Below are 14,296 nucleotides of genomic sequence, written 5' to 3' on the forward strand. Positions count from 1 at the left end.
GAGAGGGAAGGGAAGGAGAAAGAAAGAAAAAGAAAGCAGGAAAGAAAGAAAGAAAGAAAGAAAGAAAGAAAGAAAGAAAGAAAGAAAGAAAGAAAGAAAGAAAGAAAGAAAGAAAGAAAGAGAGAGAAAGAAAGAAAGAAAAGAAAGAGAGAGAAAGAAAGAGAGGGAGAGAGGGAAGGGAAGGAGAAAGAAAGAAAAAGAAAGCAGGAAAGAAAGAAAGAAAGAAAGAAAGAAAAAAAGAAAGAAGAGAGAGAGAAAGAAAGAAGGAAGAGGAGACAAACATTTTTGATGGTTACTGGCAGCAACCTTAACCTTTTATTTTTTTATTTTTTTATTTAAGACAATCTTAACAGTCTTACTCTGTTGCTCAGGCTGGAGGCTGGAGAGCAGTGGCACAATCTTAGCTCACTGCAACCTCCATCTCCTGGGTCCAAGTGATTATCATGCCTCTGCCTCCTGAGTAGTTGGGATTACAGGTGCGTGCCACCACTCCTGGCTAATTTTTGTATTTTTATAGAGACAAGCTTTCACTATGTTGACCAGACTGGGTCTCAAACTCCTGACCTCAGGTGATGTGCCCAACTCAGCCTCCCAAAGTACTGGGATTACAGGTATGAGCCACTGCGTCTGACCAAACTTTTCATTTTTGTTTGTTTTTGTTTGTAGGGTCCTGGGACTTTCCATGTAATCTAGAATTTACATATGAAGTAAAGAGAAACTGCAAAGTTAAGTTAAATTGCTCTACATATTAAAAAGTTGAACACAGAACATACAAGAAAGTAAAATTAAAGGGTGAACTCAGATGATCAGAGAGAAAGACAAAAAGGAAGGTGAGAAAGTAATAGGAAATAAGGGCAAAATAGATTAGGTAGAATTTGGGAGAGGAAGTGTGGAAAAAATATTGGGAGCAGCTGTCAGGTTTAATACTTTTGGCTTGAATTCTACTTTGATATCAGAATCACAGGGGTATTTTCCTTTTTTTTTTTTTTTTAGACAGAGCCTTGCTCTGTCTCCCAGGCTGGAGTGCAATGGCGCGATGTTGGCTTACTGCAACCTCTGCCTCCTGGGTTCATGCTATTCTCTTGCCTCAGCCTCCTAAGTAGCTGGGACTACAGGTGCCCGCCACCACGCCTGGCTAATTTCTGTATTTTCATTGGAGACGGGGTTTCACCATATTGACCAGACTGCTCTGGAATTCCTGACCTTGAGTGATCCACCCACCTTGTGCCTCCCAAAGTGCTGGGATTGCACGCGTGAGCCACCGTGTCCAGCCAGCTACTTTCTTATTATTTTGATTCGTCTAGTTTAAAAAAAAAAAAAGTCTCTTAAAAAATGTTTGATCTATGATACTTTGTTTTTACTTATTTCTTTGTTTATTTTGCTAGTGTACAATATATAGCTTGCTCTGACATTTGAAATCAGCATCATGTTTTCTTTTTAATAGGTAAGTCATGTTGACTTCATTCACTGATAAAAACCGATGTATATAGACTTAACTTTGTCAAATTTTTTGTTATAATTTTTATGTATATTATTTTATATTTGTTGAGTTTGTTTAGTTCCCTTGGCTTAAAAAAATTGCTTTGGTATTTAGAAAAGTTGTATTTTTTGCTTCTATATTTAGCTTTGTGCCATCGTCGCTTTTTATCCGCCTTTTTAATGCCTTTATAACCTGCTTTTTTAAATAACTGGTTTGACAGGGCTTTTTTGTTTGTTATGGTTTTTGTTTTTGTTTTGTTTTGTTTTTGAGACAGAGTCTCACTTTGTCGCCCAGGCTGGAGTGCAATGGCGCAATCTTGGCTCACTGCAACCTCCCAGGTTCAAGCAAATCTACCTCTTCAGACTCTGAGTAGCTGGGATTACAGGCACCCACCATCATGCCCGGCTAATTTTTATATTTTTGGTTGAGACAGGGTTTCACCATGTTGACCAGGCTGGTCTCGAACTTCTGACCTCAGGTGATCTGCTCCCCTTGGCCTCCCAAAATCCTGGGTTTACAGGCGTGAGCCACGGTGCCCGACCTGTTGGACAGTTTTTATACAAATCCTTTAATACCCACCTGTTGCTTAATCAATGGATTAATTCTTCTGTCCTCCTTCCTCCCTACATTTTTATTTCATTTCTTAAATTTAGGCTATATCTCTTTGTCTCATTTTTAGTTATTTAAAAAATAAACATAATATTCATCTTTATTGCTTTTTAAATTCATATGGTATTAAGGAACTTTGAAAACATAAGAACTTTTCAGTGGCATAATTTTTTGCCACTTCACTGCTCATCAATTTGCTATACCAATTTATTGTTATTATTTTATTTTCAATGGAAAATTGTATTTTTAAATAATCAAAAATAATAAAGAGTTGTTTTACACTTACCCAGATGTTTATCCTCTTCAATTGTCTTCATTACTTTCCACACTGTGGGGCGTCTCTTTCAGTTACAAAAGATCAGGTATTTTTTGTGTTAATGAGGATCTCTCTTTATTTTCCTATCTCACCTCCAGCTTTCTCCCAACAGGAATTCTGCCATGCTTCCCAGACACCAGTCTTTCTTTTTTATTTATTTATTTATTTATTTATTTATTTATTTATTTATTTATTTTTTACTTTTTTAAAATTTTTATTATTATACTTTAAGTTCTAGGGTACATGTGCATAACGTGCAGGTTTGTTACATATGTATACTTGTGCCATGTTGGTGTGCTGCACCCATCAACTCATCAGCACCCATCAACTCGTCATTTACATCAGGTATAACTCCCAATGCAATCCCTCCCCCATCCCCCCTCCCCATGATAGGCCTCGCAGACACCAGTCTTTCTAAGGCAGCGGCAGTGCATTCATAGAAGGTCTAGAGAGCCAAGGAGAGATTTTTTTTTTTCCAGCTCCCTGCTTCTAGTTTGCACTTGGTGAAGGATGGGCATATCCTGTGAAAAATTCCGAAGTTCTGCTCCTCAGTCTTTAACTCAAATATGGTGGCAAATATACAGGATCTTGCTAGTAAATATGCTTAGAAACAAACCAGAAGAACTGCTAGAAAGGAGGCTACTTGTATTTCAACTGGCAAATTAAGTAATCAGTCTTGCTAAGGTGAAAAAAAAAAAGGTTGACGCAAAGCTTAAAATAATACATTCTTGATTCGAGCTCAGGTTCTTTAGAGAGCAGTACTTAATTCAGAGCAGGGCCAGACAAATGCATTTTCAGGAAAAGATGCAAAAGTGATGTATAAAGCCTTATGGATGGTGTGGTTACTCTGATTTATAAGAATTTGTTGGCTAATATTGGGGTTCAGTGAACAAAAGAAGAAACATTTTCTGAACTATAGTATCATTTGGAGACTAGTAATTATATCTTCTTAGTATGAAATGATTGATTGATTCATTCATTTTTTTATTTGTAACAAGCCATTTCTTTAATATAGTGGTTCTCAAAGTGCAATCCCCATACCCTGAGCATAAGTATCACCTGGAAATGCAAACTTTCGTGCCTCTTCTCAATGTATTGAATCAGCAACTCTAGAAGACGAAGCTTAGGAATTTGTGTGTGAAAATGCCCTCCAGGTGGTTCTGATGAACAATTAAATATTAAGACCATTGAGCTAGTACAGTTTTATAATTTTTAAATATTTAATATCTAATGACATTGAAAGTATAATGCAGAAAATGAGTCACTGAAGTGTTTGGAGTTTAACTACAAGCCTTTAGGTACATAGGAAGTGCTGTTCTCCAATATTTTACCATGAATCCCTAGGAGATTAAATAAACATTTCTATTGAATTCACATATTTCTATTTGTCACGTAAAACTGATCCATGATAATGTTTAAGTTTGAGGACAAGTTCTTTCTTTTCTTGAAAGTCCCAGAATGGAATTATGTGATTTTTCAAAGACCAATGACAATATAACAATGAATTAAAAACTTTAAGTGATAGTTTATATAAAGACATGTTTATTTCATGAATTGGAAGACTACAACTTACAAAGATTACACACATACACACACATATTCATTAGATTTTGTTTCTTGATGTCTAGTACTTTCATCTTATATAATAAATAATTTTGGTTTTTTGTTATTTATGGATGATTTTGTGATTTGACAAAAATTCTGAAAGTCAGTCTATTACTACTATTCCTAGCAGTCAATACATTGCAAAATAATTGTTTTATAAATATTCAATGTTTACTCGATTTAAACAATTAATAGAAATAGCCTGAGACATGATGTTGAAAAGTAATTTTTCTGAACATATTTCTAAACCTATTTAAATATGATTATTAACTCATGCCAAAGAGAGAAATAGAGGAACAACCTTTGGTATATGATGTAAACTGAATAAAATTATAGTGGTAGAGATGAATAAATAGTTTCATGAGGAGATTTTGCATTTGGAATTGCTTTGTTAGAAATTTCAGCATATTGCAGAAACATTAAAAGATCATCAGCTATAGAAAAGTTTGCTTAGCGCAAAATGAGATTTGGAAATAGGTCTTAAAACACACATCAAAATCTCATTCTTCCCCACCCAAGTTCTAATTTACTGCTCAGTTTAAAACAATATTTTTCTGTCCCATCTCAGTTCATTTGCCATCCTGCTTATTTCAGGTCTCCTCTACTACCACCCCATATTAGTCCACTCTCGCATTCCTATAAAGAAACACCTGAAACTGGGTAATTTATAAAGAAAAGAGGTTTAATTAACTCATGTTCTCTCAGGCTATATAGAAAGCGTGGTTGGGGAGGGTGCAGGAAACTTTCAATCACGGTGGAAGGGGAAGCAAGCATGTCCTACATAGCCAGAGCAGGCAGAAGAGAGAAACAGGAGGTACTATACCTTTTTCAATAACCAGATCTTCTGAGAACTCAGTAACTATTATGAGAACAGTAAGGTTGAAATCTGCCCCCATGATCCAATCACGTCCCACCAGGCCCCTCCTCCAACGCTGGGGACTACAATTCAACATGAGATTTGGCAGGGACATATATTCAAACAATATCACATTCTCATCCAAGCTGATGTCATTGCTCACCAGAATGACTGTAGAAGTCTCCTTAATGATCCTCTGTGCTCCAGTATCCTTTCTCCACTCAAATCTACTACTCCGCTTCAACCCTACTGGCATTCTTGTTGTTCTGGGACACATCAGACATGCTCCTGCCTGAGCGCATTTCTGTTTTCTGTTTCCTTTGCTTGGAATGCTTTTCTTTCAGATATTTGCTTGCTTGTCTCACATTTTCTTTTATTTTAATCAAATATTAGTTTCTCAAAAAAAGCCATCTTTGGCCACTATTCAAATTAGAAAGGCCTTTTAAAAATTTCCCCTTCTAACTTGTTATGTATTAACTTATCACTGTCTTACTCTAGATTTAATTTATTATTAATCTTCCTTGGTCTCCACACACCCTACATTCCCTACATTTACCTGAACGTTAGCGTCCGGGTGGGATGGGGCATATATTTCTTCTGTTCTATGCTGTATCAATGGTACCAAGAAAATTATGTAGCTTAGTGAATACACTAAAATAAATGTCTACGGAATAAGTGAATGAAAATAGAAATAATAGTGATGTAAAACTAGAGACAGAATATCAATATAAGCTTATAGAATGAAAAACCTTAAAGGGAAACAGTGTATGAAATAATCCACTACCTAATATAAAAAAAAATTCTTTTCAAAAAAATCAGTGAGAAGAATACACTTATTGGTTGGAAAGGACTGGTGAGATTCCAATTTATGCTAAACAATAAGAAGTCATTGTTTGACAAAGCAAATAAAACCTCACTTTTCTTTTTAGGTGTACTTGTTTTCTAAGAGTGTTAAAGTAAATACAAAATAATCTTTTCATCCTGATATGGTCACCCAAAAGAAAAAAAAGAAAAACGAAATTTGAAATAGAGGATTTTTGAATTATATTCTTCATTGATTTTGGAAAATCCTCAGCATCACAGAAGACTATAAAGCATTTGCAGAAAAAAAAATAAAGAATTCATAGGGACTTAAAAGTTAACAAAGCAGCCAACAATGTGAAACAGCAGCAGAGCATTTTGCATGCTGGTGAAAACTGAGCTCATTAGTAAAGTGACGGCTTAGAGCTGACTCTAGGGGAGGATACAGCTAGACTTCATACAGTCCTTCCTGCCGAGCTGATTGTGAAACAACCTTGGTCTCACTTTGTTAGAAGCTGCTCAGCATGCTTTCTGGCCTAAGATAAGATATGAGTCATTACAAAGGCCAGTGGAGAGGGACTAGCGTTTTGAAATAAACAGAATGAAAGGCCACCATAAAAGTTGGAATAGTATAAAATAAGATCCCAAATTTTTATGTGGATGCTTTGAGCATACATAGCATATGCTCAGCCATTGTTGAAACACACTAAAAGTCCCAATACATAATCCTATACATACAAAGGAAATATGTATCTATATATAATATAGATATATGAATATAATTATTGGATGTTGTTGATTCTGGAAGAAATTTTTTAAAAATAAATTATATTTGTATATTTTATGATTGGGGAAGGATGTAAAAGTCATCTGGTTTTGATTATCTTAGGTTAAGTAGAAGACTATATAGTCTCAAGTTTCAAAGACAATTTTTAATAATTAGAGTAAATAAAACAAAAATTATGACTTCAATTAATTATTGTTTTCCATGTTTATAGTCATAAGATAAAGTTGATCATAATAATAGCAATCACCAGTATATGCTAAAAATGAGTAGAAATTATTTATTACCTTTGAAAGTTCATTCTTTATGTAATTAGTTAATAGTTACAAACTTCCCAAGACTACCAACTCTCAGATTTCAGAAAAAATATTCTGTTGTAATTATATAATATTTATGGACTAATAATATTATATTTTAAAACTTGAAAATCTGTCAGACAGTTCACAGAAAAATATGACAGGAAGAGAGAGACAAGGAAAACAATGACCAGCCAGAATTCCAGTAGAGCATTGGTCCTGTTAGACACAGCGATTTGGAAACCTACAAGATGTTGAGCAAAGTAGCATCACTAAGAAAGTGTTGTGTGTGTGCAAATCATTTTCTAATCAACTTAATAACAGAGTTTAAAAGGAATAAGGTCAGCTTTACAATGTGATCCAAAGAAAAGAAGCAAACTTGACAGAAGCTTTGGCATTAACAAGAGCATGATGCTGAGATGGGACAACTGTATTCTAGAACCCTGTAGAATGAGGACCAGAGAAGGAATACAGGTGACTGTGTATATTAGGGCAGGAGATGGGGGTCAAGTCCTGAGCAGCAGGAGCAAGAGCTAAGCTGAGAAGTCTACCCAAGCAGAAAATAAGCAGATTGTCAGTGAGCAAGTCAGATAGCAGGAATTTGAAAGGCAAGGTTAGCTGGATCAGTATGTAACGTAGTAGAAACCTCCTCCCCACACCTAGGTAGACTTATAATTCAGGCAGATAAGGAACACCTCTTCTGCAATTTCTGTTATTCTCCCCTTACCTTAGAAAACCTCCTCAGTGTTTTACATGTGGGGTACAGGGAATTAAATGCATTGGTTATAATGGAGTATTGCTTTTTGCTTGAACCACTCTCTCACGGTTAATTCACAGAGGAACAGTGCTGGGTACTAGTAACAGCTTAAGGCATATATTTTATATATATATATATATATATATATATATATATATATATATATATATACACACACACACACACACACACATACACACACACACACACACACATATATAAAAATTGCATTCATAGCCCATGAGGGCTGGTTCTCAGTCTGACCATTATTAGTTCCACCAGGAATCTTGATATTAAAATTTAGCACCTTCTCATTAAATTCTCCAAGAACATCAATTTTGTGACATAGCAGCTACCTTAGAGAATAGTTGTGAAACTCAGCCTGACCATGACAAATTGTGGAAGCAAGCACAAACAGATCCGATAAAGCTTGAAAAGCAGAAACATGAAGCATAGCTTTCATATTAAAACCCACTTACTTAAAAATGGCTGATCAACATACGCACATTCTTCCTTTGATTTATTAATTAATACAGTGTGGAGGCTAAATAGCATGCTCTCCCATTGGTTTCCAGTCAACAGGTGCCATAAGACTTTTTATCTTTTAAAACGACTTACCTGCACTTGATTGTTAATTTACAGAAAAAAAAAAAAAAACATTTCTTACAAGTACAATTTCCGGTTTAGTCAAGATGTGAAACACCTTATTCCACGTGCTTTTTGAGATTGATCTGAATAAGAGCTTTTTAAAAATTTGAATTTTAAAAAATTTATTCAGAGAAATTACATGAAATATTAAAATGTGATTAAATAAAACCATGCATTGTGCATCACCTACTGTGAATAAAAATTATAAATATAACTTTTGCTCTATTCTCTATGAGTGTTTGTTAAAAGTTTAACATTTACCGGATCATAGGTGCAACATTGGTAAGTCCTTCATTAAGAAAGACAAAATAGTCACAGAAAAGGCTTTCCAGGAGCACAGGGTTTAGTTACAATTTAATGCTGTCAGTACATTCAGGGTTACATTTTTTGTGTGTGTGCTATCAATATTCTTGCTATTTAGCTACTACTATTTTAAATAGAAAATATATTCTTACAAAATGAACCCTTATTATTGTTTATTTATGTAAATAATCTAAAATTTCTGTATCTTTTTGAAATAAAACAATTATAAACATACTATATGTTTAGTTGCATTTTATAATTGTAGTAATGAAAACATGAAAATGGTTAGTCAAATTTTGGAGATGATTTTGGTTAGCATTCGCTTCAGTCTTTGGGGACAAAAAAATCATAAATAGTCAAGAACATTGTCAATGGGTCACTGCCCAAAGCCCTCTGCCAGGGGTTTATATTCCTTGCATTTTATTAACAAATAAAAACCAAATTCAGATTCAGTAAAAAGAGAATTTAGTAAAAATTACTGGATTATTACACAAAAGGGGGCAAAGGAACTGTTGCAGTGGTTGGGGAGGAGGAATTATTGCCATAGGGAGAGCATGCTTTGACCATAAGCTCTGTACGCATCTCAAGGGTTATGCAAAAAAAAGAAAAAAAAAATGTTTCTTTCATAAGGAGGAGTAAACCAGGCTAGAAGGTGAGGGTTGTGGGCAAGTGAGATCATCTGAAGACTTGATCAGATAGTAGGTCAGAGACTGTTTTACCCTGAGGCCAGCCTATTGCTAAAGGGAGGTGGTTGGGGATAGACTGTTAAAGCAGAGATTGTATACTCTTCATTCTATGAGTGGGTGAAAGTTCAGGGACATGGAAAAAGAAGAGAATTTTAACCAAAGTTTGGTTAGCAAGCATTTGTTCCAATTGATCACTGGTATCAAGCAGTTCAGCTAATCATTAATGAGAAAAAAGAATGGAAATGTAGAAGGTCTCTGTCCTGGTCATGGATACACAAGAAGGGCATCCTTCTGTCTTACATAAGTCACGTGGCAAGAGTGATTCTTTTCAGTGAGATGTTTCCCAGAACACAAGAGGGTGGAGACATTTCCTAATAATCAATGTTTTCCAGGAGCACAGGGTTTAGCTAAAATTTAATGCTGTCAATACATTCAGGGTTACAATTTTTTTGTCTAGTATCACTATTCTTGCTATCTAGCTACTACTATTTTAAATAGAAAATGTATTCTTACAAAATGAACCCTTATTATTGTTTATTTATGTAAATAACCTAAAATTTCTGTATCTTTTTGAAATAAAACAATTATAAACATACTATATATTTAGTTGCATTTTATAAAAGCCACATGAAAACAAATAATATTATTTAGTAAAGGATTTGTATATCTTCTAACCTGTCAATATGCTAAGGTAAAATATTTTATTTCCTGACATTTCTCAAATTTAGCATGCATGAAATGGAGAGGTAGCCATGATTTACTGCTCAATATTTACCCCATCTTTATCAGGAAATCTGGAAGAGACGCAATTTAAGGTGAATACATAAACTGGTCAGTTTCATTTTTTTTCCCAGGTGCAGCTTACTACCACTTCCTACAAAATATACAATTTGAGAGAGAATAATGAAAAAGCTATATTGCTAGATAAACTTACAGGAAACGTTATTAAAACATAATTAAATGGCTTCTTTATGGGTAAAATAATTGACAGCTTCTTTCAAGTAGCAGCTTATAATTTAGAAATACTTGTAATTTATTCCTTGACACTTCTCCAGTTCACTGAGAAAGTTTCCCAGTGACCATGAATGTCTGTTGGCACAAGGGCTGGATTTGGAAAACCAGTTTGACTTTAGCAAAATGTTCCTGGGTAGCTTTCGCTCTCTTCTGGAAGAGTTCACTAACAGATGGCAACTTGTCATTGTTAATGGAGTGTTATCCTGAAAAACTTCAAGGATCCATGCAGAGTGTGACACTCTTCCCCTCCTCTTTTCAAGCCACCTCACAGAAATAGCCAATAATGACCTCTTTCTTTTCACAGATGATTCCACCTTATGTCGGCTGATTCATTCCAAGCCACATCGTGGCTGCTTTAATCCAAATATGACAAAAGACTTTTCGTTATTTGACAGCTAATCTATGTACTAAAGAGTGGAGGCATCCTGATGCAGTAGGAAGAGGATTGTGACCCAAAGGTAGGAGTCCTGAGATATAGACCTGGCTTTGTGAGTCCTTGGCCAGATAACTTCTCCATCGTGGGTTGCACTATTCTCATTGAAACATGAGCAGCTTGTCTTACACAAATAGGATTGTTTAAGGTGAATTTATGAGATTCTAAATTCCTTTTACATAAACAAAGAAACCATCAGATTGTTAGCTGTGTATGTGTAACCATTTTTATGTTCAATTTACTTTATTCTACTAAAATTATATTTTCATGGAAAAATTAGCAATCTGGTTTCTAAAGTAGATAATAGTCACAAAACAACACGATTTTATCTTCCTGTATTTGCTTAGCAATACATGGATTTCAGAGCTCATTCACAGCATAATTTTTGTTTCTTTAAATCCATTAACAACTTAGCAGTTTAAAGATAACAATGGAAAATGGTAAAAATTTACCCAAGATCATACACAATGAGGAAATAAAGGCAGACTATAACTCAGATAATATGAATCCTGGCAAGCTTTGTTCACTTATTAAACCAGAATTATCTATTTTATTTTATTAATGATCGTTAGTATTTACATTCTACCTGACAGTTGCATGGTGTTTTATACTTTTAATTGTTTTACAGATAACAGTTTACCTAAATCTAGACAATAGTATCCAGAAGAAAAAAAAGTTAAAACTGTGTCCAAGGTCCCAGAGTTAATGTGTGATAGATAAGGGAGGAAATCAGTGATGGGCAGGTAGAGGGAAGTGTCCTAATTCCCACCGCACAATATTCCAAATCCCATCCCAGTGTTTAAATTTCTCTGGGAGAGGATTAGGTTCTGTTCCAAATGCCTATTGAGTAATTAGAAATACATTTTTTAATCCAATATTTTTGTACTTAAATTTGCACTGATGTTCTCTAACCAGCCGTTTTTCTTCCTTTCATCCTTTTTTCTTCCTTCTCTCCCTCCCTTCTTTACTCTTTCTTTTCTTCCTTCTATGCTTCTTTTCCTTCCTTGCCTTTTTTAGTATTGCTTTCTATTCCTCTTCCATCACTTTACCCATTATTTTCATACTGTTATTTCATGCAGATCCCATAGATAAAAATGTTGTCCCTTTATGAATGATTACTCAGGGACCTGAACAAATGAACATAGTATTTAACTTCCTTTGAAAAGAAATACTGGTACTTTTGCAGATTTTCCTTTTGTTGTGATTAGAAAAACATCAATAACATTTTCCTACAAATAGATGTTAGCAACAATACAAGAAAATTAGCATTCTTATTGCATAGAATTTATTACTTCCCGTGAATGAATTGGAGAGTAGCTAATGCTGATGTAGTTTAAAATGAAAAGGAAATGTAAACAGAATTGAAGTTGATTCCTTGAAAGTATTTTTTTAAATAAAGAAATCCTTAAAGACAATGCTTTCAGTTTTAGACAAAACATTCTACTCAAATATGAGTAGTCATAATAAAAAGTCATAAGTATTTCAATTATATTTCCCATTTGCATCATACTTTATGGTTTCCAGTACAAGAGATGTGAATTGGAATTATGAGATCAGTTTTCCTCTAGTAGTGCAGGGAATGTATTTATGGACTCCAGAGTGATTCCATCTGTTCAAAGGAATCAAAATGTTCATGTATGCAAACTGTTTTAGACTAGCGATTTCAAAGAAGTAAGTTTTTTCTTATCTTCTACACTGTAGTTAACTTCATTTTACAGACTGATTGTATAATAATCCTTAACAAATCATAAAGTCATAGAATGATAAGATGAATAGACACCCTGAAAGCTCATTTTAACCATTGCAGTCAGGTAAACATCTATGATGTATCATTAAAGGAAGGATAAAGAAAACACGTGCACACACACAATGATAAAGAAGCATCGTATGACAGTATACATTTCTTTTTATCCTGAGGTAGCACACAATAAAAATTAAATATAAAATTCCATGTATTTTTTTAAATTCATATAAAATTCATTAAAATTCATGACTTTTCAAAGAGGTCTCGAAGGTGTTACATTGTGTTAAGCATACTTTTGAAAAATGATTCTCATCCCTGACATTTTATAATATATTTTACCTATTTGAGTGAAAAGATATATTTTTTAAAGACTTACTGTGATGAGTTATTAAAGGGTGATCTTAGCATCCCAGAAAAAGAATTCTGCTTATGCAAAGCCCCAGTTACTGAGTGGTGTGTAATACAGTTAAATCTATTCTACTGCAGGGTTAGTGGCAGCCCTAATTATCAGGAGAGTAGCTGGTACGCCCTAGAATGGTGAATGCTGAAATCCTAGGGTACATCTATATCCAAGCCTTTGCCATATCACGTTTTATCATACCATAGCCCTGATCATATCAGGGGAGGGCTAATACACCCCTACATTCTGTAGTTCAAAGTTCCCGTAAGTCTAGGACTAGAACCCTTTCTTCTAAAATGTGGTATCTGGCAAATCTGGAGCAGGGAGGGATGTGTGTATGATTTTAATGTGTACAAATTAAATTAATGATTTAATTTACACCAATTTCTAAGGTGTAAATATTTTCATCAAGGTTGATTTCCAGCTACCAACATGAAATTGCTGAACATAGACCTGAGAAGAGATAGTAGCACATAATTACATAGTATTTCTGCCATAGAGTACAAGAGACATAAATAACTTCAAGAACAAAGATATTAATAAAATGTAGTAGGATTGTTAAGAAGTAATGAATTTTGCATATTTGTTACATTTGCATTTAAAAAATGTATTAAAGTATGTATATCTTAAGTTTTAATAATGTTTGTGCTTAACCGCCAGTTAACAAGACTGAAAATTTATCAATCAAATCTAATCAACACACCACTCTATCTGGCCAAACTAGAACTTTGTGGGCTACCAAAGAATTCAGTCATCACCAGAGACCTGCACACCCACTCCGTTGTTTTTTCAGTGAGTTTTCTCCAGGAACTTTGCTGCTACTCTTTACCATGTGCAAGCTACTTGATTTTTGCTTTGTTTTTCACAAACAACTGTGAGATAATTCTTAGTTTAAATATAATTTTATTTTGTTTTTAACTTTTTAATTTTTTAATTGACAAAATTTGTTTATATTTATCATGTATAATGTATTTTCTTAAATGTTTATACATACAAAATGGTTAAATGGGTTTAATTAACATACAAATTACCTTGTGAGAGAAACCTTACAAGGAGTCTGTCATTTTCTCATTTTTCCTTATTACCCACAAATAAAAAATTTGGCTTGGACCAGCTTCATCAATTTATTAAAAACATAATATCTCAAGCTCCACCCTAAAGCTACTGAATCAGCATCCACCCTTCATCAGGATCCTCACATGTTTTGATTGCAAATTAAAGCTCGAGAGTCATTAATCCATACAATCTCCATGAGGGCAGAGCCAGTTTAGATAATTGTTATATTTTCAGCACCTATCAGGGACTGGCACTGACAGGCACTCATAAGTATTTTTAAATGTTTATTTGTATTAAACCAAAATAGATTGTTTTCAAGTTTTCAGTCTATTTTCTTTATAAGCATTGTCATAGGTAGCTTGAAGATAGAATTCAGAAAAAGAAATGGAAAATCCCTAACATAAAAATAAGTAAATTTCAAACTTACCTGGGATGATTATTCAAGATTTACCAATTATATGATTTGGTACGTATTGGTATGTATTGGTAAAGATTTACCAAAATATTT

General features: G+C 34.1%; 1 long non-coding RNA gene across 1 annotated transcript; it reads left to right on the top strand.

The window, feature by feature from the left end:
- The first annotated feature begins 815 nt into the window (after positions 1 to 815).
- Positions 816 to 13,662, top strand: LOC105485596 (uncharacterized). Its single transcript, XR_989713.2, has 3 exons — positions 816 to 830; positions 10,460 to 10,613; positions 13,393 to 13,662. It is a non-coding gene; the product is annotated as an uncharacterized lncRNA (long non-coding RNA).
- Positions 13,663 to 14,296: the final 634 nt, after the last annotated feature.

Source organism: Macaca nemestrina, chromosome 16, assembly GCF_043159975.1.
Source record: "Macaca nemestrina isolate mMacNem1 chromosome 16, mMacNem.hap1, whole genome shotgun sequence".
NCBI lineage: Eukaryota > Metazoa > Chordata > Mammalia > Primates > Cercopithecidae > Macaca > Macaca nemestrina.